This window comes from Stegostoma tigrinum, unplaced genomic scaffold, assembly GCF_030684315.1.
Source record: "Stegostoma tigrinum isolate sSteTig4 unplaced genomic scaffold, sSteTig4.hap1 scaffold_188, whole genome shotgun sequence".
NCBI lineage: Eukaryota > Metazoa > Chordata > Chondrichthyes > Orectolobiformes > Stegostomatidae > Stegostoma > Stegostoma tigrinum.
The window spans coordinates 465,133-492,877 of record NW_026728128.1 but is presented as its reverse complement, the minus strand read 5'-3'; the positions used below and the strand labels follow the sequence as shown (position 1 = coordinate 492,877).

Below are 27,745 nucleotides of genomic sequence, written 5' to 3'. Positions count from 1 at the left end.
CCATTTCCCTCAGTCACTGCATCCCATGTCCGTGTGTCACAGGATTCGATGTCCCTCAGTCACTGCATCCCATTTCACTCAGTGAGTGCCTCCCTTTTCGGTCAGGCACTGTATCCCACTTCCCTCAGTCACTGCACCCCAAGCCCGCTCGGGCACTGATTCCCTATAAACTCAGTCACTCCTTCCCAGTACCTCTGTCACTGCATCCCATGTCCCTCAGTCACTGCATCCCATGTCCGGCAGTCACTGCATCTCATTTCACTCAGTGGCTACATCCCATTTCACTCAGTGACTGCAACACATTTCACTCACTGACTGCATCCCATTTCACTCAGTGACTGAATCACATTTCACTCAGTCACTGCATCCCATTTCAAGTAGTCACTGCATCCCATTTCATTCAGCCTCTGCATCACATGTAACTCAGTCAGTGCGTCCCATTTCACTCAGTCAGTGCTTCCCATTTCACTCAATCACAGCATCCCATTTCACTCAATCATTGCATCTCCTTCACCACAGTCACTGCATCCCATTTCCAACAGTCATTGTTTCCCGTATCTCACAGACGCTGTATTCAATTTCCCACACTCACTGCATCCCATTTCCCACAGTCACAGCATCTCCTTTCCCTCAGTCTCAGCATCGCATTTCACTCAGTCGATGCATCCCATGTCCCTCAGTCACTGCATCCCATGTCCCTCAGTCACTGCATCCCATTTCCCTCAGTCACCGCATCCCATTTCACTCAGTCACTGCATCCCATTTCACGCAGTCACTGCATCCCATGTCCCTCAGTCACTGAATCCCACTTCCCTCACTCACTGCATCCCATTTCCATCAGTCACTGCATCCCATTTATCTCAGTCACTGAATCCCATTTCTCTCACTCACTGCATCCCATTCCCCACAGAAACTGAATCCCATTTCTCTCATTCACTGCATCCCATTTCCATCAGTCACTGTATCCCATTTATCTCAGTCACTGCATCTCATTCCCCACAGTCACTGCATCCCATTCCCCACAGTCACTGCATCCCATTCCCCACAGACACGGCATCCCATTCACGTGAGTCGCAGCATCCCCTTTCAAACAGACACTGCATCTCCTTTCCCTCAGTCACTGCATCCCGATTCACACAGTCACTGCATCCCAGTTCACACAGCCACTGAATCCCATTTCACACAGCCACTGCATCCCATTTCACACAGCCACTGCATCCCATTTCACACAGACACTGCATCCCATTTCACTCAATGCTTCACTTTACCCTCAGTCAGGGCATCCCATTTCCATCCGTCACTGTGTCCCATTTCCTCAGTCACTGCATCTCCTTTCCACAGTCACGGCAATCCCATTTCACTCAGTCACTGCATCTCATTTCACTCAGTCACTGCATCCCATTACCCACAGGCACTGCATCTCCTTTCACTGAGTCACTGCATCACATTTCACTCAGTCACTGCATCACATTTCACTCAGTCACTGCATCACATTTCACTCAGTCACTGCATCACATTTCACTCAGTCACTGCATCCCATTTCCCTCAGTTACTGCATTCCATTTCACTCAGTCAATGTATCTCATTTCACTCAGTCACTGCATCCCATTTCCATCAGTCACTGCATCCCATTTCACTCAGTCACTGCACCTCAAGCCCGTTCGGGCACTGCATCCCTATTAACTCAGTCACTCTTTCCCAGTACCTCAGTCACTGCATCTCATGTCCCACAATAACTGCATCACATTTCCATCAGGCACTGCAGCGCATGTCACTCTGTCACTGCATCCAATTTCCATCAGTCGCTGCATCTCATTTCACTAATTCACTGCATCCCATTTCCCTCAGTCACTGCATCACATTTCACCCAATCACTACATCTCCTTCACCATAGTCACTGCATCCCATTTCGATCAGTCACTGTTTCCCGTATCTCACAGACGCTGCATTCAATTCCTCACACTCACTGCATCCCTTTTCCCATAGTCAAAGCATCTCCTTTCCCTCAGTCACTGCATCCCATTTCACTCAGTCAGTGCGTCCCTTTTCGATCAGGCACTGTATCCCATTTCCCTCAGTCACTGCACCCCAAGCCCGCTCGGGCACTGATTCCCTGTTAACTCAGTCACTCCATCCCAGTTCCTCAGTCACTGCATCCCATGTCCCTCAGTCACTGCATCTCATTTCACTCAGTCACTGCATCCCATTCCACTCAGCCACTGCATCACAGTTCACTCAGTGACTGAATCACAGTTCACTCAGTGACTGAATCACAGTTCACTCAGTGACTGAATCACAGTTCACTCAGTCACTGCATCCCGTTGTCCGCAGTCACTGCATCCCATTTCCATCAGTCACTGCATTCCATTTCCCACAGTCACTGCATCTCCGTTCCTCAATCACTGCATGCCATTTCACTCAGTCTCTGCAGCCCATTTCACCTCAGTCACTGCATCCCATTCCCATCAGTCACTACATCCCATTACCCTCAGTCACTGCATCCCAGTACGCTCAATCACTGCATCCCATTTCCCTCAGACACTGCATCCCATTTCCCTCAGACACTGCATCCCATTTCCCTCAGTCACTGCATCCCATTTCCCTCAGTCATTGCTTCCAATTTCCCACATTCACTGCATCTCCTATCCCTCATTCACTGCATCCCATTAACCACAGTCACTGCATCGCGTTACCCTCAGTAACTGCATCACATTACCCTCAGTCAGAGCATCCTATTTCCCACATCCAGTGCATCTCCTTTCCCTCAGTCAATGCGTCACATTCCACTGAGTCACTGCATCCCATTCCACAGTGTCACAGCATCCCATTTCACTCAGTGACTGCAACCCATTACCCTCAGTCACTGCATCCCATTTCCATCAGTCAATGCGTCCCATTCATCTCAATCACTGAATCCCATTTCCCTCACTCACTGCATCATTTCCATCAGTCACTGCATCCCATTTCACGAAGTCACTGCGGCCCATTTAACAGTCACTGCATCCCTTTTCCACAGTCACTGCATCCCATTCCCCTCACACACAGCATGCTATTTCCCACAGTCACCGCATCTCCTTTCCTCCGTTACTGCATCCCATTTCACTCAGTGAGGGCAGCGCATTTCACTCATTCACTGCATCCCATTGCACTCAGACACTGCATCCCATTTCCCTGAGTCACTGGATCCCATTTCCATCAGACACTGCATCCCATTTCCCTCAGTCACAGCACCCCTTTTCCCACAGTCAGTGCATCTCCTTTCCTCAGTCACTGCATCCCATTTCACTCAGTCACTGCAACCCATTTCGCACAGTCACTGCAGCCCACTTCACGCAGTCACTGCATCCCATTTAAGGTCACTGCATCCCAAAACCGTCAGGCACAGCATGCCATTTCCCACAGTCACTGCGTCTCCTTTCCCTCAGTCACTGCATCCCATCTCCCTCAGTCACTGCATCCCATTCGCCACAGTCACCGCATCCCATTTCCCAAATACACGGAATCACCTTTCCCTCAGTCACTGCCTCCCATTACCCTCAGTCACAGCATGCCATTAGACTCAGTCACAGCATCCCATCTCCAGAAGTCACTGCATCCCAGTTCACACATTCACTGCAGCCCATTTCAAGCAGTAACTGGATCCCATTTCTCTCAGTCACTGCATCCCATTAGACATAGTCACAGCATCCCCGTTTACTCCGTCACTGCATCCCAGTTCAATCAGTCTCGGCATCCCATTCCCCTCAGTCACTGCATTCCATTACCCTCAGACACCGCATGCCATTTCCCACAGTCACTGCATCTCCTTTCCATCAGTCAACGCATCCCATTTCCATCAGTCACTGCATCCCATTTCCATCAGTCACTGCATCCCATTTCCATCAGTCACTGTATCCCATTTCTCTCAGTCACTACAACCCATTTCACTCAGTCACTGCATCCCATTACCTTCAGTCACTGCATCCCAGTTCACACAGTCACTGCATCCCGTTTCACTGAGTCACTGAATCGCATTTGTTGTTCTCACTTGAATGCAATGGTCATGAATCTCCTCCAATGGCTGGTCATGTATTTCCAATGCAAAATTTTACCAAGTTTTCATTTTCAATTTTGATTACACGTGTTTCCTCTATTCTATAAGATGCTGCAATAAACTCAAATTTGATAAATCATAATTCAACCACCATTACCGACAGAGTTAATTTCATCAAACAGATCCAATTAGAATTGTCACATTCCCAAATCCTGATTCAACTTTCTAATTATGGGCCACGTGGTTCAGAAAAAAGACACTCAGAGTCAGAGAGATGTACAGTCGGGAAACAGATCCTTTGGCCCAATTTGTCTATGTTGACCAGATATCCTAAATTAATTTAGTCCCATTTGCCAGCATTTGGCCCATATTCCTCTCAACCCATCCTATTCATGTACCCATCCACATGCCTTTTAAACGTACAAGCCTCCACCACTTCCTCTGGCAGCTCACTCCACACATGCACCACTATGAAAAAAATCCAGTCCATTTTAAATCTTCCCTCTCTCATTTTTAACCTATTCCCTCCAGTTTTGGATTCCAGCAACCCGGGGAAAAGATCTTGGCTGTTCGCTCTATCCACGTCCCTCGTAATTGTATAAACTTCGAAATGGTCAGCCCTGAACTCCAAAGTTCCAAGAAATAGCTGCCTATTCAAGCCCACAGTATACCTCCAACCTCCGATGCTCGTAACATCCTTCTCTGAAACCTTTCAAGTTTACAACATACAACAATACAGCGCACAACAGGCCCTTCGGCCCGCAATGTTGTGCCGACATCCTTCCTCTCGCAAGGAGACCAAAAGCGATTGCAGTATTCCAAAAGCAGCCGAACCAACGTCCTACATGGCTGCTAAGTGATCTCCCAACTCCTATTCTAAATGCACTGACCGATAAAGGCGAGCACACCAAATGTCTCCTTCATATCCTTTCTACCGGTGGCTGTACTTTGATGGAACTACGAAAATGCACTCCAGCGTCTCTTTATTAAGCAACACTCCCCACAACCGTCAGTGCATACGTGCTGCCCTGATTTGCCTTTCCAAAATGGAGCACCTCACATTTGTCTAACCTCAACACCACCTGCCATTCCTCAGTTTATTGGCCCTTGTCAATGTCCCATTGTATTCTGAGGTGACCTTCTTGGTTGGCTACTACACCTTCAATCATTGGGAAACTTACTAACCACACCTTCTATTTTCATATCCAAATCATTGCATCACTTCAACTCCCCCTCCCACTCCCTGAATGACATGTCCATTCTGGGCCTCTTCCAGTGTCACAACCAAACCACCCAGAAGCTGGAGGAGCAGCACCTCATATTCCGCCTCGGGAGCTTCCAACTCAATAGCCTCAATATGGACTTGGCCACCCTCAAAATCTCCCAACCCGCCAGCCTCATCCCAAGACCAGTTCCTCCCCTCATCCCCGCCTCCATGACCTGTCCGCCTTCTCTCCCACCGATCCACTCCTCCCACCTCACTGACCAACTCCCACCACTGCTTGGAATTATTCTTCTTTTCACACTTCATCAGCTCGATGTTATTTCTATAATCTATTTTCCAATTGTTGGAAAAAGTGAGAAAAAGAGAAGTAAAAGAAGTTACATTCTTACCACTCGGGAAATCTCTGAATATTCTTCTGTTGAAAGGCCGCCAAGGAACGATGCAATTCTTTTGTCACAAACGCTGTGAGGGAGACATCTTTTTCGGTTCCACTAACTCCACCCTAAGGAAGACAAACCCACGTAACATATCTAGTGACTTAAAGCATACTCTATTGTTGCCCAAGGTGGAGAGCTGGATGAACACAGCAGGTCAAGCAGCATCAGAGAAGCAAGAAAGCTGATGTTTCGGGACGAGACCCTACTTCAGAAAATTGGCGCTGGAGAATCTGAGATAACAAGGTGCAGAGCCGGATGATACTGCTGGGCCTGCTGTGTTCATCCAGCTTTACAGCTTCTTATCTCAGATTCTGCAGCATCTGCAGTTCCTACTACCTCTATTGTTGCCCTTTCACTTTACTGAACTAATATGAGCCAGTAGTTTTGTTTAGGCTCGTGTAATCTTACGCTTATTGGCCTGTACAAAATCCTGAATTAATTTTGATCCACTGACGGGAGAAGAGATGAATTTTATAGAAATTTTTGTTTTCTACCAATTTGCAGAGGGCATCGTGGGCAATTGAAGGACAGTGTTATTATCCTCCAGGTCTGTGGACTGCATCATTACCAACTTGCCCATTTGCATATACATACAATATTCATTATGTACCAATGAAACATAATAAACCAATACTGTGGACTAAAAACAACGCTCACATATCAATGGAAATTTAAATATTTATCATAGAGTTTGAAGGATTGAATTCAATGATACTAAGCAAAAACCAGTGAAGATGAGTGCAGTTGGTCAGCACTTTTGCCACTAAGTGGAGGTTGGCAGTTTGAGGCCACCCAGGAACAAGCAAGCTCTGTCTAACTCCAAGGGCAGCACGGTGGCTCAGTGGTTAGCACCGCTGACTCACAGCGCCAGGGACCCAGGTTCGATCCCACCGTTGGACAATTTTCTGTGCGGAGTTTGTACATTCTGCCCTTGCCTGCATGGGTTCCTGCTGGGTGCTCTGGTTTCCTCCCACAGTCCAAAGATGTGCAGGCTCGGTGTATGGGCCATGCCAAACTTGCCCATTGTGTTTAGGGATGTGTAGATTAGGTGTGTTAGTCATGGGAAATGTAAGGTTACTGAGGAAAGGGTCGGGGGATGAGTCAGGGTGAGATGCTCTTTGGAGGGTGGCCGTGGACTTCTTGGGTCAAAAGGGGCTTGTTTCCACACCGTAGGGATTCTATGATATGGAAGTATCTTTTGAAGTGGACATTCATGGCTATGCTATAACAGAGACCTTGAAATACTGCACAACAAATATTTGGAACTCGACTGTCAATTCAGACATAGCATCAAAAAAGGTCATGGAAGTTGTCACCGATATAAAGCAGGATTGATGAAAATCCAGCAGGAAATGGTGTCAAAAGGCAGTGTATCTTTTATTCATCTCCAGTTATTTTGTCCAAGGCACTGGATGCTGGCAGGATTGAAACATTTAAGAAATGATTCACAAATCACATATAAGGACCTGCACATCTTTGAACAATGGGAGGAAACTGCAGCACCTGGCAGAAGCCCCTCGCAGACGCGGGGAGGACGTGTCAATTCCACACAGATAGTTACCCAAGACTGGAATCTCTATTGGCTCCCCAGTGCATGAGCAGCTCTAACCACTGAGCAACTACCTTGCCCAGAAGGGGTTTTATAAGCGCATACATTATTTCCATTAAGACAGATCCAATCCTCTATGTCCAATCAAAATAACATATTGTAGATATCATGACAACAATCATAAATGATTTTGAATAAGTAAATCAAAAAAATTGAATCAGTTTCCAAGCCTAAATACTAGATATGGTGCAGTTAAGATGAATAGCGCAACAACAAAAAGGCCATATTTTATGTGACCATCGGTAACACTTGAAAACTTGCAACAATTCGTCGCCAGTAGTGCTCTGAACTGGCTTGATGGTGCACTCCTTCATACACTGGAATGAAACTCCAAAGATCACAAATTCTCCTTCAATACCGTGTTATAACAGTGACTGCATCAACCTGTGTTCATGGGCCTGACTGGAAACCCACACAACATGCATAAACAAAAAAATAATCTAAGGCGATAGGACAAAAAAATGTATGTATGCAACGTCTTTGAATAGCAATTATTTGTCGCGGCCGCAAGCCCATAAGGAATCTCGTTTCGCAGATTATATTCATTTGCGCTGCAGGTCATGCCAGTCAGAATCAGTTTTCGTTTCATGACAGATAACTAAAATGTTTTAAGTAAGGACTATGTCTTGTGTGAGCTGACGGCATTAGGGGATGGAGAAGGTACACGCACTGCTGGCATCTTGACACCATTGAATGAGCAAGCGTGGACGCAAAGGTTGTAACAGGTAACAATTGTACAGGCAATATCTTTTGAGCTCCTTCCGAGCAGGCCTGTAATACTCTCAAGCTGTGCTAGACCCTCACTTCCTCCACCTTACGTACGCTGCCTTTTCTTTTTGACAAGAAGCACCTATGTCCCCGTCATCCAAGGCTCCTTAATCTTACCCCTTCTTACCTGTCTCAGAGGAACAAATTTATACATCACTCGCAACAACTGCTCCTTGAACAGCCTCCACATGTCTGCCGCGCCCTTTCTGTGGAACAATTGCTCCCAATCTGTACTTGCCAACTCCTGTCTGATAGCATCATAGTTTCCTTGACCCCAGTGAAATATCTTCCCCTGGTAACTGCTCCTTTCCCTTTCCATGGCTATGGTAAATGTGAGGCTCTTGCGGTCACTGTCGCCAAAGTGTTCTCCCACCATGAGATCTGACACCTGTCCTGGCTCATCGCCGAGCACCAAATCCAAAATGGCCTCCCGCCTCGTCGGCCTGTCCACATACTGAGTCAGGAAACCCTCCGGAACACACCTGACAAAAACGGCTCCATCCAAACCATCTGCACTAAGGAGGTTTCAATCTATATTGGGAAAGTTGAAGTCACCCATAACAACAACCCTGATACGTTTGCACTTTTCAACAATCTTCCGGCCAATGAGTTCTTCGATCTCCCAACTGCTATTTGGGGTCCGTAGAAAATCCCCAGTGAAGTGACTGCTGCCTTGCTGTTCCGAACTTCCACCCACACTGACTCAGTCGACAAACCTTCCTTGGCAGCCTCAGCCCATACCACCGCAGTAGACGAGTCCTCAAAGGTTCTTTCAGCCGCCGTTATACTGTCCTTGACCAACAAAGCCACACCTCCCCCTCTTTTACCACCTTCCCAGACCTTGATGAAAGATCTAAACCCGAGAACCTGCAACATCCATTCCTGACCCTGCTCTATCCATGCCTCCGAAATGGCCACAACATTCCAAGTCCCAGGCACCTATCCAAGCTGCAAGCTCACCTACCTTATTCCGGATACTCCCGGCATTAAAGTCGTCACACTTCAATCTAGCTTGCTGTCTGCCAGCACACTTCTGTGACAGTGAGGTCCTGACCATGTCCTCCCTACGCTCATCCTCCTGTGTACTAGGACTACACCTCAGTTTCCCATCCCCCTTCTGAGCTCGTTTAAATCCAACCAAATGGCACTAGCCAATTTCCCACCCAGGATATTCGTGCCCCTCTGGTTCAAGTGGAGACCATCCTGTTTGTACAGGTCCCACCTTCCCCAGAATGAGCCCCAATTGTCCATGTACCTGAAGCCCTCCCACCTGCACCATCCCTGCAGCCACGTCTTCAGCTGAAATCTCTCCCTGTTCTTTGCCTCGCTATCACCTGGTACGGGTGACAAACCAGAGATGACCACTCTGTTTGTTCTAGCTCTCGGCTTCCACCCTAACTCCCTCAAATCCTGCCTGACATCCCTATCCCTCTTTCTACATGTGCCGTTGGTGCCTATGTGGATCACGACTTGGGGCTGGTCACCCTCTCCCCTCAGGACCCGAAAGAGACGATCCGAGACATCACAGACCCTGGCACCTGGTAGGCAACACACCAATCGTGAGCCTCTTTCGTTCCCGGCAAATCTTCTATCAGTCCCTCTAACTATTGAGTCCGCAATGACTATCACTCTCTTCCTATCCCCGCTTCCCTTCTGTGCGAGAGGGACAGACTCTGTGCCAGAGACCTGCACCCTACTGCATACCCCTGCTAACTCGTCCCCCGGAACTGTATCCAAAATGGTATAGTTGTTTTTCAGGGGAGCTACCGCAGGGGATTTCAGGGGAACGACCACAGGGGAAGGTTAGTCAAGCTACACCGGGTAAACGTGCATTTTTGGCTGAAGAAACATGTGTTTCAATGTGAGCTAATGGAAGAAGCCATGGAGTCAAAGCAAAACATTTTGACAATAAGACAACCATTCTTAAAAGCAGCAGACAGCGTGAAAAAGAAATGAGCTGCTTTAATATCCACTTAAAATTTATGTGGAATATCAGATGGAATTTTCTTATTGACTCCATTGTGCAATCATGTCGAGCTAAAAATGTTAACTGCATTAATTAATACGAACCAGAAACGGACTTTGTAGTAAATGGTTTGACGATTTTCTGTATCTGGAACATCCCTTTTCCTTCTCGAACGAAGATCGTACCAACCTATGGTACCAAACTGTGAGTCAAACGGATGGGGCACATAATCTTTAAATTCCTCATCAAAACAGTCTCATTGTATGGTTCTGTGCAATAAAAGAGAAAGAATAAACATGTTTCCCACAATTTTGCTGATGTTTACGAACAGAATGCTCAAATTCAAAAAGTTTGGGCTGGCATGTCTGCTTCCTCCAGCCTGTTTAAACTGTTCCATTCAATGTGAAATTTGTGATAAGTTTTAGCACACAGGTCTATATGATCTGCGCCACCACCTTCTATTAGTCATACATGCTTTCCCCCTCTTCCTGTAATACATTCCTTGAAGTGTTCAATGAGATTTTGATTTTAAATCTTATCGTCATATTCTTTTGATTCTCAAGCATCAATGAATCTGATGTTGCCGCCATTCCATGCAGTGCACAGCACGTCAAACAGGAGTCTTACTCTTGCCATGAGCACTGAGGTAGTATGGGGTCACAACTGTCTCGTGGTTCAGAATGAAATTCTACATATAGGGCTATGAAGAATCATGCAGTTAATTTTATTTGACATGTTATTTCTTTTCTTCACAAATATGCTGGATTTAAAGTGATCTTCACCCTCATTTAAAATGAATTCAATATCCAACCATCTGTAAAACTAGCATATCCAAATTTTAATTTGAGTTCAGTGTTACACAAATATATGACTTTTTTAAAAATTAGATTCGAGTCAACATTAACATTTCATTCCCTGACAGCGGGTGAACTTACTTTTAAACTCCAATTTTCCTTCGGTATTAATGGAGAGGTGAGCCTTTTTGCAAGCACCGAAAGGCTGCACCAGTTTATGCAAAAACTTACGGAACTGTAAGTTTCACAAATATGTTCCTATTAAACACTAATTCCTATTGAAGCAGTATGAGCTAAATTCATTCAACTGGACAGCAAAAACGGTCAAGATTTTAAAAGCAAGCAACTATTTTGAAGTCACTCTTCTTACTAAATTCCATCTTGGTGTGTGAGAGTCCATCGGTTCCTCACTCTCAACGAACCAGTCAAACTGTCATGCAATTACTGAAACACACAGACAAAAAACATCAATGTTAACAGTCACTAAGATTTTGAGAGTGATTTGGAATTCGTACTCAATACCCCCTGGGGAAAATCTGTTCCAATCTGGATAGTACTCACTTATTACCATCCCATCTACCTTCCCCAGCACCTCCTCCCCCTCCACACTATTTGTTTCTGAGCTCCCTTCCACCCTCCATTTCTCAGGAAGGGTCCTGACCCAAAACCTCACCTTTCTTGAGCCTCTGATGCTGCCTGCCCTGCTGTGTTCCTCCAGCTCCACAATGTGTTATCTCAGACACCAACATTGGCAGTTCTTCCTATCTGGATAACTCATTCTCACCTTGTCACAAGTGATTTATACTCATTTTCTTTTCAGATTACGCATGTACATGTATATACATAAATATACATATTGCACTTTTATGCCTGAACCACTAACCTAGAGGATATTTTAAAAGAGTCTCTTCATATCTGCATGAAAGAAAAATCATCAAGGTCATAACTTTCATTTTAGGAATAACTCGAACATTCAAAGTACTCACAGTCAGTGTCCCATTTCCTTGACCAGTCAATTTGATGTGAATCTTTCTTCCAAGTGGAAACTATAACAGCAATTATATTTGAGAGTCAAACACTTCATTGCATCACCACTATTTCCTTGTCTGTTTGAAGCATAAGATAATGAAATAATCAGGGACAGATTGGCCAACAATGTAATCTAATGTGTGTTATGGCAACTCAAAATCACAACCATTGAAGTGATCTTTAAAAAGCCGTTGTCATACCACAGAGCACTTTTTGAGATGCAGTGATGAACATACTTCCTGAGATGCAAATAATATATGCCAAATTAATTCCAAAGAATAACTTTACAATTAAAAAGAAGCTAAAAATCTCTTTACATTGTGATGCTTGTCAGATTGCTATTAGTCAATGGAAATCGTTCAGAACAATTATTTATTCCCAGATGAAAAGGAAGTGTATACATTTCATGACAACAAAATGAGAGGCTGGATGAACACAGCTGGCCAAGCAGCATCTCAGGAGCACTTTTGTGCTCCTGAGATGCTGCTTGGCCTGCTGTGTTCATCCAGCCTCACATTTTGTTGTCTTGGATTCTCCAGCATCTGCAGTTCCCATTATCTCGTATACATTTCATTTTCACATCTTATCCAAGAGAGAAATTAAAAACACCTTCATGAATGCATTGTCAAACAAGAAGACTCACAAAAAAAGTCATTTGGCCCATTGAATATTCCTCCATCATTCGGTGAGATCATGGTTGATCTCATTACATTTATCATGACACAGCATTTCCACCAAACCCTCCTTATAGCTAATACATTCCGATCCAAGTAACATCCTGGTAAATCTCTGTTTCTGTGCCATGCCTTGTCTTTCTAAATATTTTTTCAGTCATCTACAAATTTAGCCACAGCACATGCACCTCTTTCCTCCAAGTCATTAATAAACAAGCACAAGAGCTGTGGTTCCTTCAGCGCGACCTCATTTCTTACTGACAAGCCAACCCTGGCATCTCTGTCCATTTGTATTGGAGATAATGGGAACTGCAGATGCTTCAGAATCCAAGATAACAAAGTGTGGATCTGGATGAACACAGCAGGATGAACACACAGAAGTAGAAGGGTCTCGGCACAAAACGTCAGCTTTTACGCTCCTGAGATGCTGCTTGGCCTGCTGTGCTCATCCAGCTCCACACTTTCTTATCTCTGTCCATTTGCCTGTTCTTTCTATCGGACATGAATCATTGGATATTTCGTTCCCAACACTTATCCCCTAACAACCACCTCTCTGTGATACCCAGAGTGATGTATCTGTCAATTTCAATCTGCACCACAAAGTCATTCACTTTGTTTCATACACTCCCTGCAATTCAATACAAGATCTTCAGTCTGGCATTTACAGCCACCCTTCGTATCTGCTGCAGCTGAAGTGAGACTCCTGACCATTTCCATACTTTTTGTCCTATTACTTGCTCTGGAAACTTTGCTGAGCACTTACCAGCTTCTAACTTTTTCCACAATTTTCCATGCAACTGAGCTCACCCACTCCACACTTTTTATTTTAATGCCCTAGCCCCAGACCTAGCTCTGTATTTTGCGAGGATACTTGTCCCAATATGATTCTCGTCGAGCCTATAACACCAGAACGACTCCCTCCTTCCCCATACCGATGCCAATGTCCCATGAATTCAAACACATTTCTGCCATGCCACCATTTGAACAATGTACATCTATAATTATGTTCACACCGTGCCAAATTGCTCAATTAATAATCCAGAGATTATGACCATTCTGGTTCTGCTTTCTCACGTCAGCACCTCGGTGCTCATAATCCCTCAGCAGAACCTCTTTCCTCTTTCTTCCATATCAATGGTACCTGTGTGGACCACGATAGCTGGATTTCTACTCCTCCCACTTCAAGTTCCTTTGTAGCCGAGATGGAATATCCTGAACCTGGGCACCAGGCAGGCAACACTACTTTCGAGACTCTCGATCCTCATCACAACGAACAGTGTTCATTCCCCTAACTATACTACCTCTGATTATAACTACATTTCACTTTTTATCCCCTCCTGAATGTCCCACCTGTACCACAGTGCTATAGTCAGTTTACTCATCTTCCCTATACCCTGCACTCTCATCCACACAGGAAGAAAGAATCTCAAACCTGTTAGATTAAGATCAAAGGCCAAGGTTCCTTCTGCACTACATCCTGGATCCTTCCACCTGCCCTGTTCTTTGTCATTGGCTACTGACCGAGTTTCAGCTAGTTCATCTAAGGTGTGTGACTGCCTCCTGAAGCACAGCATTCCCTGGTAACTCTGCCCCACATGATTTGTTGATTGGTTGAAACTGAGATTCCACTTCATCAACCGTAAGCTGGAGTCTGGGGCCTGACAACTCGCCCGTCATGTCGGTACAAATCATCATCTGGCCTGGCATCTCCATTTCAATTACTTCAATATTAATTTGATTTGAAAACATTCTGGTCTTTTAGTTTGTAGCCTGTAAATATGTCTCCGATTTACTTTCAATCTGAAAGCTTCCGATAATAGATTCTTAAACCAGTAGCGATCACCAACCAATGAACCTGGTTCACCCTCTCGGTCCCTGATTCTAGCTTCAATTCACCCTGTCTCAAAAAAAAAATGCTTACCAACTGTCAGGCAAAAAAAGCAAGCAAATGGCACCTCTTACCCTCTGCACTGACTTACCGCATTGCCACCAAGTTCCCCAAAATATATATTCACTTGGTGCATTTCACTCGAGATGTGATCTCTTCTTCCAGAACGTGCAAAGCATACTGATCCATAGCAGTATACTACCTTCAAAACCTCAGCTCTTAGCTTATTACTTTTGAGTACATTCTCAATGCTTTCTCCAAGTCCAAACACAACACATTTACTGGTTTTCCTCTATTAATTCTCCTCCCAAAACTTCCTCCAAAAACCCAAACAAATTAGCCAGACATAATTTCTCTGTCAGCAGGCTATGGTGATTCTGTTTGATTAGATTATGATTTTCCAAATGTCCTGCTATTATTTTCTTCATAGTTGATTGCCACATATTTCCAACAATAGATGTTAGGCTGGTTCGGTTGTAGTTATCTTCTTTTTGCCTCTCTCCTTTTTAAATAGGGATGTCACATTGGCAGTTTTCCAGCCCTCAGATGCTTCTCTCGAATCTAAACCTTTTTGGGAAATTACAATCAACGCATACACCGACTCTGAAGCTCATTGTTGAGAATCTTAGAAAGTAAACCATCACGGCAAAGAGTCTAATCTGCTTTCACTCCATTAGATTGTCTACTGCTACTTCTCTAATGGTAGTGATGGTGTGGTAGTGATGTGCTTAATTCCTCCCTGTATTCTTCAGTAATAAGGGGATCCTTGAAGTATCTTCCACTGTAAAGACTACCCTTTTCTCATTATCACTGATAATGGGAACTGCAGATGTTGGAGAATCCAAGATAACAAAGTGTGAAGCTGGATGAACACAGCAGGCCAAGCAGCATCTCAGGAGCACAAAAGCTGACGTTTCAGGCCTAGACCCTTTTCTCATTATCATTGTTTCTTGATTTAAAAATTAACCTGGCCGTTACAGCCTAGCATATGATTAATGGCATTACCTCTAAAATCTTCTTGGCTAAAGTGTTCAATAAATTGCTACAACCTGAAAGAAGTAATTCTTCCCTGAATTAATGGGCAACCAATTTGAAAATGTGGCCTCTGGTCGTAAAATCTTTCACAAATGGGAGTAATCTCTACGGATATACACTATCAAGCCTCTTAAGAATCTTACATGTTGAAAAAATAAGATTTTTTTCAATCTTATTAACGCCAATGAACGTAGTCCCTGCCTGCCCAACATTCATAAGCATAGCAATCCCCTACGCCATTTCTGAAATCAACCCAGTCAACATGAGGTGTACGGCCTCCGCAGCACTTGCTCTGTGGCCGTACATGACTTGTAAGTTACCATCCTGCTGCTACGACTCTACTTCTATTTGTGATGCAGTCCTTTGTCCATCCTAACATACTACCCTTGAACACATGGGCTCTTTTCTTTTGAGACACCTTACGAGCTGTACCGTATCAAATGCTTTGTTGAAATCTCAATGTACGACATCGACTGGTGGTCCTTCATCAGTAATGTTTGTTTCCTTCTCAAAGCACTGTAGCAAGTTTGTCAAGTCTTATTTCCCCTTTATAAAAGGATGTTAACTCTGTAGGATGTTATAGCACACTCAGTACCCTGTTATTTCATCTTTCATTGCCGGCATGAACATCTACCCAGGTTGACCTAAATTGGCAATACTTGCTTACTATTTTGTCCAAGTATCTTTGTAATAATGGTGTTATGTTCACGATCTTTCAATCCTCTGAGAATTTTCCACAATCGAAGGATTCTTGGAAGATTATCATCAGTGCCTCCATTGTATCTGTAGCTGCGCTGTTCAACATTAGAGGATACAACTAATCACACCCCTTGGATATTTTCCCTACTGATTGGAGTCATGTTTGGAATTCTGTGCAGTGACATTCACTTTTAACAGTTTGCTAAATACTACCAGGAACAGAAACTGTGATCCAGGTGCAACTGAACTGAAGCTTTCAGCACGGAAGAAAGTCTTTCAATTCATTATGAACCTAATAAGTCCTGAAAAGGGCAATACAATTTGCCTCAGTCCATAATGTTCTTTCTCGAACATCCTGAGATGTGTTATCTGTATTTCTTCAAATTTACCACAGATTCTGTTTCAATCACCCTTTCAGCAACACGCATGACAACAATTCGGCATTCTTAGTCCTCCTGTAGCCTCCGTTGCACATGTGCATTGTTAGCTGATTATTTGTTTGTGTGCCTGCTTTATTGCTCAAATGAATCAAGGTAAGTTGGTGTTCTTTTGTCATCAAAACTATTGCCTCCTCACTCTCATCTTCCTTGTTTTATCCCTCTGCTGGAATATTTAATTTGTCGACATATCTGAAATATGTTGTTGAATGGTGATAATAAACTCATATTCCACTTGGGAACCCTGCAGCCCAATGGCATCAATGTGGACTTCACCAGCTTCAAAATCTCCCCTTCCCCCACCGCATCCCAAAACCAGCCCAGTTCGTCCCCTCCCCCCAGGGCACCACACAACCAGCCCAGCTCTTCCCCTCCACCCACTGCATCCTAAAATCAGTCCAACCTGTCTCTGCTTCCCTAACCTGTTCTTCCTCTCACCCATCCCTTCCTCCCACCCCAAGCCGCACCTCCATCTCCTACCTACGAACCTCATCCCACCTCCTTGACCTGTCCGTCTTCCCTGGACTGACCTATCCCCTCCCTACCTCCCCACCTATACTCTCCTCTCCACCTATCTTCTTCTCTCTCCATCTTCGGTCCGCCTCTCCCTCTCTCCCTATTTATTCCAGAACCCTCACCCCATCCCCCTCTCTGATGAAGGCTCTAGGCCCAAAACGTCAGCTTTTGTGCTCCTGAGATGCTGCTGGGCCTGCTGTGTTCATCCAGCCCCACATTTCACTATGTTGTTGAATGGATCGGGTTTTGTGCCATTGCATTCCCCATAGGCCATCTACCAATACTCTTGCTTGTTCTAACAGTTATTACCTTGCAGAGTGGAAAATGCAGTTTGAAAGCAATGGAACATTATTGATGAAGAAGTTGATGCATAAATTGCTGTGATCTTCTAAACAACAAACTCACCTTCAATTCTTTCTCAGTCAGAGCATTATGCCGGCGCAAATGAATCGTTTTCTCAGTGGGACTTCCAAATACATGGAATTGAATTTGCATATTGATTTCTTCTTCCCTCTTCAGAAATGCAATGTCGCATCGTGATGAAGCTTCCAAGGCAATGATTGTGTCCTTCAATGAAGGGAAAAGTGACTTTTAGATTCATGGAAATATTTCAGTACTTCCATATACATGAAAGGCAAACATTCCCCCTGCATGCTGACCCAAGTCCGCAAGACTAGGGCATGACCCAGTCTCATTTTATCGTATCTTTCTGATTTTACATGCCACGGGATCATCATTGCAGTGTAACAGAAATGTTGATCATGGAAATTTATCACCGTTTTCATAAATAATGGCAAATTTTCAACGCCTTGCAAGTCTATGAAGGCTCAATCTCATGACACCTTGCCTGTTGCACAAAGACATTCTTACACTGCTTTCACTGTTAGGGCTCAAACAAAACACAATCATTACACAAATGCATCAACACACTACTTTCAATAGGATCTGGCGCAGGCTTGGAGGGCCCAAGGGCCTGTTCCTGTGCTGTAATTTTCTTTGTTCTTTGACCAGATAAAAAGGAAAACAGAGGTGTATAACAGTCATCAAGGGAACAAGAGTCCCTGTAGATGCACTAACGTCAACCAGGCCAACATCCCCAGCACTGAGGCCCTGACCATCCTCGATCAGCTACAACGGGCTGGACACTTCATCTGTATGACTGACACGAGACCCTCCGCATGTTCTCATCCCAGCTTCAAAAGAGCAGGCGAGACCCAGATGTGCAGAGGAAGCACTCGGTGATAAACTCAAGGCCTCAATGGTGAAGTGCAACACTCCTGCAGACACAGGATGGATGTGTTGTCCCAATCAAAGTGGTGTCCTTCCTCATCTGTATGTAAGGATACGAGTGATAGTGAGTCATGTCGTTTTGTGGCTAGTTGATGTTCATGTATCCTGGTGGCTAGCTTTCTGCCAGTTTGTCCAATGTAGTGTTTGTCACTACAAAAAAAAAATCACCTATACAGCGTATTCAAAAAGAATGGGTACCCTCTGAACACAGTCCGCTGATTCCTCAGCAATAAACCCAAACAAACAGACAAAACGGGCTCAGAAACCAGAACCACTCTCCCCTACATCAAAGACATTTCCGAAACGACTGCCAGACTACTCGGACCTCTTGGCATCAGGGTAGCCCACAAACCCACCAACACACTAAAACAGCAGCTAATGAACTTAAAAGACCCTATACAGACAACAAATAAAACGAATGTCATTTACAAAATACCTCGCAACAACTACATTGGGCAAACTGGCAGAAAGCTAGCCACCAGGATACATGAACATCAACTAGCCACAAAATGACATTACCCACTATCACCGGGCCGCCCCACAAGAAACATCGCATGGGCCCAAGCTATGCCTGCCTTTTTGTAGGTTGCATGGAACAGTCCCTCTTCCGTAGCTACACTGGCGCTAAACCCACCTCTTCCTCCATAACATTAACGACTGTATCGGCGCCGCCTCGTGCTCCCACCAGGAGCTTGAACAGTTCATCCACTTCACCAACACCTTCCACTCCAACCATAAGTTCACCTGGACTATTTCTAATACCTGTCTCACCTTCCTGGACCTCTCTGTTTCCATCTCCAGCAACCACCTAGAAACTGACATCTATTTCACCGACTCCCACAGCTACCTAGAATACATCTCCTCCCACCCACCTTCCTGCAAAAATAACACCCCCTGTTTTCAATTCCTTCACCTCCGCCACACCTGCTCCCAGGATGAGGCATTCCACTCCAATACATCTCAGGTTTCCTCATATTTCAAGGACCGCAAATCCTCCCCCCGACCCCCACAGTGGTCAAGAACGCCCTTGACCGTGTCTCCCATGTGTCCCGTAATTCATGCCCCTCTCCGCAATAACAACCTAAACACAATCCCCCTCATCCTCACGTACCACGCCACCAACCTCCGGATCTAACGCATCATCCTCCAACCATCATCTGCAATCCGACTCCACCAAAGACATTTTTCCCTCCCCACCCTTATCTGCTTTCTGGACGGACCACTGTCTCTGTGACTGCCTTGTCTGCTCCGCACTCCCCTCCAGCCCCAATACACCTGGCACATTTTTCCATGCAACTGCAAGAAGTGTTACACCTGCCCCTACACCACTCCCCTCACTTCCCATCCCAGGCCCGAGGAACACTTTCCACCTCAAGCAGATGTTCACCTGCACATCTGCCAATGTGGTATACTGCATCAGCCGTTCGCGTTGTGGCATCCTCTACATTGGGGAAACCAAGTGGAGGCTTGGGGACCGCTTTGCAGAATACTTACACTTAGTTCGCACTGAACAACTGCGCCTCCCAGTCGCGAACTGTTTCAACACCCCCTCCCATTCCTCAGACGACATGTCCATCTTGAGCCTCCTGCAGTGCCACAACGATGTCACCCGAAGGTTGCAGGAACAGCATCTCATATTCCGCTTGGGAACCCTGCGGCCCAATGGTGTCAATGTGGGCTTCATAAGCTTCAAAATCTCTCCTCCCCCTACCGCATCCCAAAACCAGCCCAGCTCGCCCTTGCCCCTTGACTATTACGAGGGGGAGAAATTTTAAGGTGACTGGAGGAAGGAATAGGGGAGATGTCAGAGGTAGGTCCTTTACACAGAGGGTGGCGGGTATGTGGAATGCGCTGCTGGCAGTGGTAGTGGAGTCAGATACATTTAGAGACTTTTAAGCGACTCTTGGGTAGGCACATGAAGGAGAGTAAAATGAAGGGTATGCAGGGTAGTTTGATCTGAGTGGGATAATAGGTTGGCACAACATCGTGGGCCGAAGGGCCTGTACTGTTCTTTAATCTATGTTCAGCCAAAGGTTCTTTTCTTTTGAGGAGAGGGTAATTGATTGTAGTTTTTAAAGACAGAACTGGAGGACAGAGAAAGATATCAAGGAAGGGTGCACATTAGTGACAGCATCAACAAGTCCTCAGCAGATGTACTCTCTGCGTAACTACGCTGCTTTCAAGGCGAGAGGACCAATGATATCTGTTAAGCCCCCCTTGTTTTTGTATTGTGTACTTCTGATATATGCGCCAATGGACAACCTCACTCTCCTGGTAAGCTGCAGAATGAATAATGTTGCAATATTTGTCAACCCCCAAATGGGCATTGATACATTAGTAAATCTCACATCAATAAACTTACATCTCAAGGTTCTTGCCTTCCAGAACTGTTTGAACTGGTAAATAACCCAAGCGAGGATGTTTGGCCAAGTATTTCTTTGATCTGAACTTATTTTACAGCACCTTGGTGAAATCACGCACATCTTCACCTGATGTTGTCTGAAAGTGTAAAATAAATCAAATTTAGTTCAGAATTAATCATGAACCAATCTACTCAACTCACTCTATAATCCATGCTATCCCTGCTAAATGTCTTTGAGGATGTAAAATTGAAGAGTCTACAATTCTGAGGGATAAAGTCAGCTATCTTTCTGTAAGATTATGATAAAGGTTAGATATGTCTGAATGAGAGTTTCGGACAAGTAAGCTTGAGCTTCGTACAGTCATACAGCATGAAAACAGATCCTTTGGCCCAGCCAGTCCATGCTGATCACAATCCCAAACTGAATTAGTTCCACCTGCCTGTGCTTGGCCCATATCTCTCCAAACATTTCTAGCATCTTTCTATCTTCTAGGTACAACATTACCTGAGCAGAATTCTCCATCTTGTGGTCAAATACTAAAGCTATCTGATTAAATAATTTCAAATCCACAGATCCAGGATTGACATTAGTGGCCTTTCTGGTTGAATTGCTAACTATTTTAACAATAGAGCATTTTTTGTCCAATTATGCCAGTACTGATCCAAAATTCATCTTACTGGGTTTAATTTGTTTGGTTTTCTGTATTGTGTCAAAGATGAGATCAATACATTGGTGAGAAATTATCTTGGTTTGGGATTCAGTCACTATAGTCCCAGACGGGGCCACAGGGCTGGTCTCACAGTAGAGAGAGATAACTGGAGGTTGTTTAAACTGAAGGTTACCACACCTCAGATGAGGAGAGAGGTTGAGAAGGAGACTCCTTCATAGTAACTTCAGACAGTGTAGGATCCCATGCTGTTGGTATCACTCTGAATTACAAACCAGCCAACTGAGCTAACTGGCTCCCAGGCCAAATATAGAATCAGTTTGGGTAGAGATAAGGAACAGCAAATGAAAGAAGTCACAGCTGTGACAGTTTGAGATTCAGAAGACACAGTCCAGGGTAGCATACAGTCTATAGACCAAGAAGTAATGGGATCTTGTAAGAAAGATGTTACAATAAACTGTGAATTCAATTGGCACAGGTAGCCTGGAAGATTCTTTTTTATTCATGGGATGTGGATGTTGCTAGCTAAGCCCAATTACCCTGGAGAAGGTGGTGGTGAGCTGCCTTCTTGAATAACTGCAGTCCTTAGAGCAGTGCTGTTCAGAAAGAAGCTCCAGAATCTTAACTCAATGACTATTAATGAACAGTGATATAGTTCTGAGTCAGGATAGTGTGTGGCTTGAAGGGAAACTTGCATGGGGCACTAATTATACATCAGTGATGATAGAACAGATGTTGAAGGTGGTGGGTGGGGTACCAATCCAACAGGCTGCTTTGTCCCATATGGTTCAAGCTTCCTGAGTGTTGACGGAGCTGCACCAGTCCTGACCAGTGGAGATTACATTCCTGACTTGGGCTTGATAGATGTGGACAGGCTTTGTGTAGACAGGGGGCTCATTATTCACTGCAGAATTCTTAACCTCTGACCTGCTCTTGTCGTCACAATAATTATAAGTTCGGTCCAATTCAGTTTCTGGAAACCTGATAAGCCTAGAATATTGGCAGTAAAGGAGTGGAAGTCATGGGGCAATGGTTAGATTCTCCTTAATGGTGACGTTCATTGCCTGTAACTTGCGCAGCACAACTGTCACTTGCTTCTCTTCAGCTCAAAACTAGTTTTGTTCCGTGGACATGGGCTACTTCAGCATCTGAGGAGCTATGAGTGGTGCTGAACATTGCACAATCAACTGAGAACATCCCCACGTACGACCTTCTGACGGAGGGCTGGCATTTGATGACATAGTTGAAGATGGTTGAGCTCAGGGCACAAATTTACGTAACCCCCGCAGTGACGCTTTGGAGTTGGGGCAACTGACTTCCAACAACCACAACCACTTGCTTTATGGTAAGGTTCCAGCCAGCAGAGGGTTTTTCACCTGATTCTTACTGACTGCAGCTTTGCGACGGCTCCTTGATGTCATATTTGGTTGATTGGCACCTTGATGTCAAGAGCAGTTATCTACCCCTCAGGATATATTCATAGAATGCATTTGGAGTCTTAAAACTGTACCACTGGAACCAAGCAGGGATTAAGATATTTTAGACCTGGTAAAATGTTTTGAGATGCACCTCATCAATCATAACATAGTAGAGGATTCTCTGGATAAGAATGATCAGGAAGTGGTAGAATTTTACATCAAGGACGAGGATGAGAATTTGGTCTGAAACTATTTAATATCTTAAATTTTTATTTAAGATAATTCAGGAGTATAAAGGCAGAGTTGAACTGGGAAAATATTTTAAAAGGTAAGGCCATAAAGAAGCAATGGCAGATGTTTCAGAGGATATTTCATAACTCTGAACAAAAATATTGTCAATTTAGAATGAAAGGCTTTCCCGCTCGAATGCATCATGGTATCTGTTGCTATCTAAGAAAGTTAAAGATAGTATAAATTGAAACAAAGATTGGAAAATTGTGGAACTAGAAATATTTCAGACATGTACAAAACATGACCAAAGTAATAATGATGGAGACATTAATATAAATACTGTAAAAGCTTCCACAAGTCCATAAAAAGGAAAAGAGTGAAGACAGTGAATCATGGCTCATGAGAGGGTGAGACTGGGGAATTCATGATGGGAAATGAGGGTAATGGCACAAGCTTTGAACCAATATTTTCTTTCTGATTTCACAGTAGAAAACATACAAAAAATATCAATGGGAGAAAAGTAGGGAGCGAAAGGGAGAAGGAAATCCTCAAGGAAACATTGAGGAAAACTGAGAAGACGAAGTTAACAGGTTCCCTGGACCTGAAGACTTGGATCCCAGGTATGCAAAGAGTCCAACCCCACATTGTACCATCAGAGCTTTATTTCTTTTAATAATACTCCATAAACTTCAACCCCTAATTACTAGCTCCCGTATTTATACAACCAACTCACACTCAATTCATCCTCAATTAATACAGACATAAAACCTGTTCCCTCACTTCATTCGTTCTCAGGCATCCCTTCAGACGAAATGAGATGACAACATGAAGGATTATAAGAGTTGACTGCAGAGACTAGATTAGATTAGGTTCCATACAGTGTGGAAACAGGTCCTTCGGCCCAACAAATCCACATCGCCCCTTGCAGCATCCCACCCCAACCCTCTAACTTACACACCCCTGAACACGACGGGCAATTTAGCATGGCCGATCCACCTAGCCTGCACATCTTTGGACTGTAGGAGGAAATTGGAGCACACGGAGGAAACCCGCGCAGGCACAGGGAGAATGTGCAAACTCGGCACAGACAAATACCTGAGTCGAACCCGGGCCCCTGGCGCTGTGAGGCTGCAGTGCGAACCACTGAGTCACCGTGCTGCCCAAATGGATGTATTGGCTGTAATCCTTTCTAGATTCTGGAAAGATCCCAGCAGAATGCAGCAAAGTACGAATTTACTTTGTCTAAAATTTGTCATTGGGAAATTGCTAGAATTCAGTATTGAGAAGGCAGCAGCAAACTATTTAGGTCATATTCAGGCAGAGTTGACAAGTTATGTGAAAAGGATACATTTAAAAATATGGTGAATCCATTTGAGTTTCTACTTCAAGCAATTCTAATTCTTCAACAAACCGGGCAGTTGAAGTGAAATTAGTAGATGTAGTTAATGTGGATTTCCAAAAGGCATGTACACGAAGCACAAAAATTTAGCTTCTATGCACAGCATGTATTTTAGAGGGCAAGTGAGGTGCAAATCTTTATTTCAAGGAGGGAAGGAGTGAAAATCTTTCCACACAAGACATTGGTTACACCACTCATGGAGTACAGGGTACAGTTTGGTCGATTAAGCTAGGATATGCTGACAACAGCGGTTCTCAGAATGTTCATAATTCCAGGGGTAAAAAAGGGTTGTTTCGTGCAGAGTGACCTGGACAATGTTCAGGCTCAGTTGATCACATGCTGAATCAAAATCCAAAATTCCCTCCCTTATGGCATTGTATCTACCGACAGCAAATGTACTTTCAGCAGTTCAAGAAGGAAACTCACTGCTACCTTCTCAAGGGCAACGAGGGACAGTTGTGCCTCAGACTGCAAATGCCCGTTCTCATTGAGAAAATAATCTACGCCTCCATTTTACCTCCCAAAGCACATGACCTCACAGTGTCCCACACAGTATTCTGTCTGTCACTTGTTTGCCCACTCTCCAAGCCTATGCAAGTCCTTCTGCAACTTCCTCACTGCATCTCTCCCTTCATCTGTCACTGTGTCAACCGTAAACTCAGCAAAAATGTCTCAGTTGCTTTGTCCATATCATCAATGTATTACGTGAACTGTTGTAGTACCAACACTGATCCCTGCGGGACTCCACTCGTCACCAGCTGCCATCCTGTAAAAGACCCCTTCATCTACACTCTCTGCCTTCTGCCAGTCAGCCAATGCTCTATCTATGGCAGTACCTTGCCCAAACACTATGGGCTCTCATCTTATTTGGTACCTTCTCAACAGCGTTCTGGAAATCCAAACAAATCACATTCACCGGCTCCCTTTTGTCTAACTTGACCACTTCCTACTCAAAGAATTCTAACAGATTTATCAGGTATAACTTCCCCTCGATGAAGCTGTGCTGATTCAGCCCGATTTTGTCATGTACTTCCAAGGTCTCTGCAATCTCATCCTTAATAATGGACTCTAAAATCTTACCAATGATTGAGGTCAGGCTAACTGGCCTATAATTTCCCTTCTTCTTCTCTCTCTTTTCTTAAATGGGGTGTTGCTTTCGCCATTTTCCAAACCCCCAAGATCCTCCCTATCTCCAGTGATTCCTGAAAGATCACCACTAATGCCTCAACAATTCCCTCAGCTATCTCCTTCAGAACTCTACAGCACAGTCCATCTGGTCCAGGGGTGATTGGTCCACCTTCAGACTTTTCAGCTTCCCCAGCACCTTTTCCTTAGTTATGGCTATTATATTCACGACTGCCCCTCACTCTCAAAGTTCCAGTATGCGATGGGAGTTTTCCAAAGACTGATACCAAATACCTGTTCAGTTCCTCTTCATTCCTCACACTGATTCTTCAGCCTCATTTTCCAGCGATCTACTGTCTACTTTTTAATGTCAGTTGAAATACTGGTCAAAGACGATATCACAGCTGTACTGAAGGAGGGCCCCATGGAGGACTCAAGCAGTGAGGCAATATGGGTAGAACTCAGAAAGGATGCAGTAACAATGTTGGGGCTGTACTACAAGCCTCCCAACAGCGAGCAATAGATAGAGGTACAAATATGTAAACAGATAATGCAAAGGTGTAGGAGAAACAGGGTGGTGGTGATGGGAGATTTTGATTTTCCCAACATTTCCTGGGATTCACTCAGTGTTCGGGGTCAAGATGGAGGAAATTTGTCAGGTGTGTCCACGAGGGTTTTCTAGAGCAGTATGTATGAGGTCCAACTTGGGAAGGGGCCATACTAGGCCTGGTGCTGGGGAATGAACCCAGCCAGGTGGTTGATATTACAGCAGGGAACAACTTTAGAAATAGCGACCACAATTCCGCAAGTTTTACAATACTCATGGACAAGGATGGGAGTGGTCCTAAAGGAAGAGTTCTAAACTGGGGGAAGGCCAACTATACCAAGATTCGGCAGGATCTGGGGAATGCAGATTGGGAGAAACTGTTTGAAGCTAAATCCACATTTGATATGTGGGAGGCTTTTAAAGAGGGGTTGATTAGCATGATGGAGAGACATGTTCCTGTGAAAATGAGGAATAGAAAAGGCAAGATTAGGGAACCATGGATGACAAGTGAAATTGTGAGACTTGCGAAGAGGAAAAAGGAAGCATAGATGAGGTCTGGGCGACTGAAGACAGACAAAGCTTTGGAAGAATACCGGGAATACAGAGCGCGTCTGAAACGAGGGATTAAGAGGGCTAAGAGAAGACATGAGATATTGCTGGCAAAAATGTTTAAGGAAAATCCCAAAGCCTTTTATTCATATATAAAGAGCAAGTGGGTAACGAGAGAAAGGATTGGCCCACTGAAGGACAAAGAAGGAAAGTTACACGCTGAGTCAGAGAAAATGGGTGACATTCTTAACGAGTACTTTGCATCGGTATTCACCAAGGGGAGGGACATGACAAATGTTGAGGTTAGGGATAGATGTTTGCTTACTCTAGGTTAAGTTGACATAAGGAAGGAGGAAGTGTTAGGTATCCTAAAAGGCATTAGGGTGGACAAGTCCCCTGGTCCGGATGGGATCTATCCCAGGTTGTTGAGGGAAACGAGAGAGGAAATAGCCGGGGCCTTAACAGATATCTTGGCAGCATTCTTAGACACGGGTGAGGTCCCGGAGAACTGGAGACTTGCTCAAGTTGTCCCCTTGTTTTAGAAGGGTAGCAAGGATAATCCAGGTAATTATCGATCGGTGAGCCTGACGTCAGGGGTTGGGAAGCTACTGAGGGATAGGATCTATTCCCATTTGGAAGAAAATGGGCTCATCAGTGACAGGCAACATGGTTTTGTGCAGGGAAGGTCCTGTCTTACCAACTAAATAGAATTCTTTGAGGACGTGACAAAGTTGATTGATGAGGGAAAGGCTGTAGATGTCATTTACATGGACTTCATAAGCTTCCCCATGGCAGGCTGATGGAGAAAGTGAAATTGCATGGGGTCCAGGGTGTGCTAGCTGGATGGCTAAAAAAAATGGCGTGGCAACAGGAGACAGAGAGTAGGAGTAGAAGGGAGTTTCTCAAATTGGAGACCTGTGACGAGTGGTGTAACACAGGGTTCTGTGGTGGGGCCACTGTTGTTTGTGATATGCGTAAATGATTTGGAGGAAGGTGTCGGTGGTCTGAACAGCAAGTTTGCAGATGACACGAAGATTGGTGGAGCA

General features: G+C 44.6%; 1 long non-coding RNA gene across 1 annotated transcript in view; it reads right to left on the bottom strand.

Annotated features, from left to right (window-relative positions):
• The window catches only part of LOC125450358 (uncharacterized), a 214,993-nt gene that overhangs the window by 22,110 nt on the left and 165,138 nt on the right, over positions 1-27,745 (bottom strand). The window contains exons 12-17 of the long non-coding RNA XR_009443932.1: positions 20,763-20,899; positions 17,516-17,677; positions 11,819-11,878; positions 11,203-11,276; positions 10,143-10,307; positions 5,648-5,760 (exon numbers count right to left, since the gene is read on the bottom strand). This is a non-coding gene — a long non-coding RNA (uncharacterized LOC125450358). The remainder of the gene's footprint in view (positions 1-5,647; positions 5,761-10,142; positions 10,308-11,202; positions 11,277-11,818; positions 11,879-17,515; positions 17,678-20,762; positions 20,900-27,745) is intronic.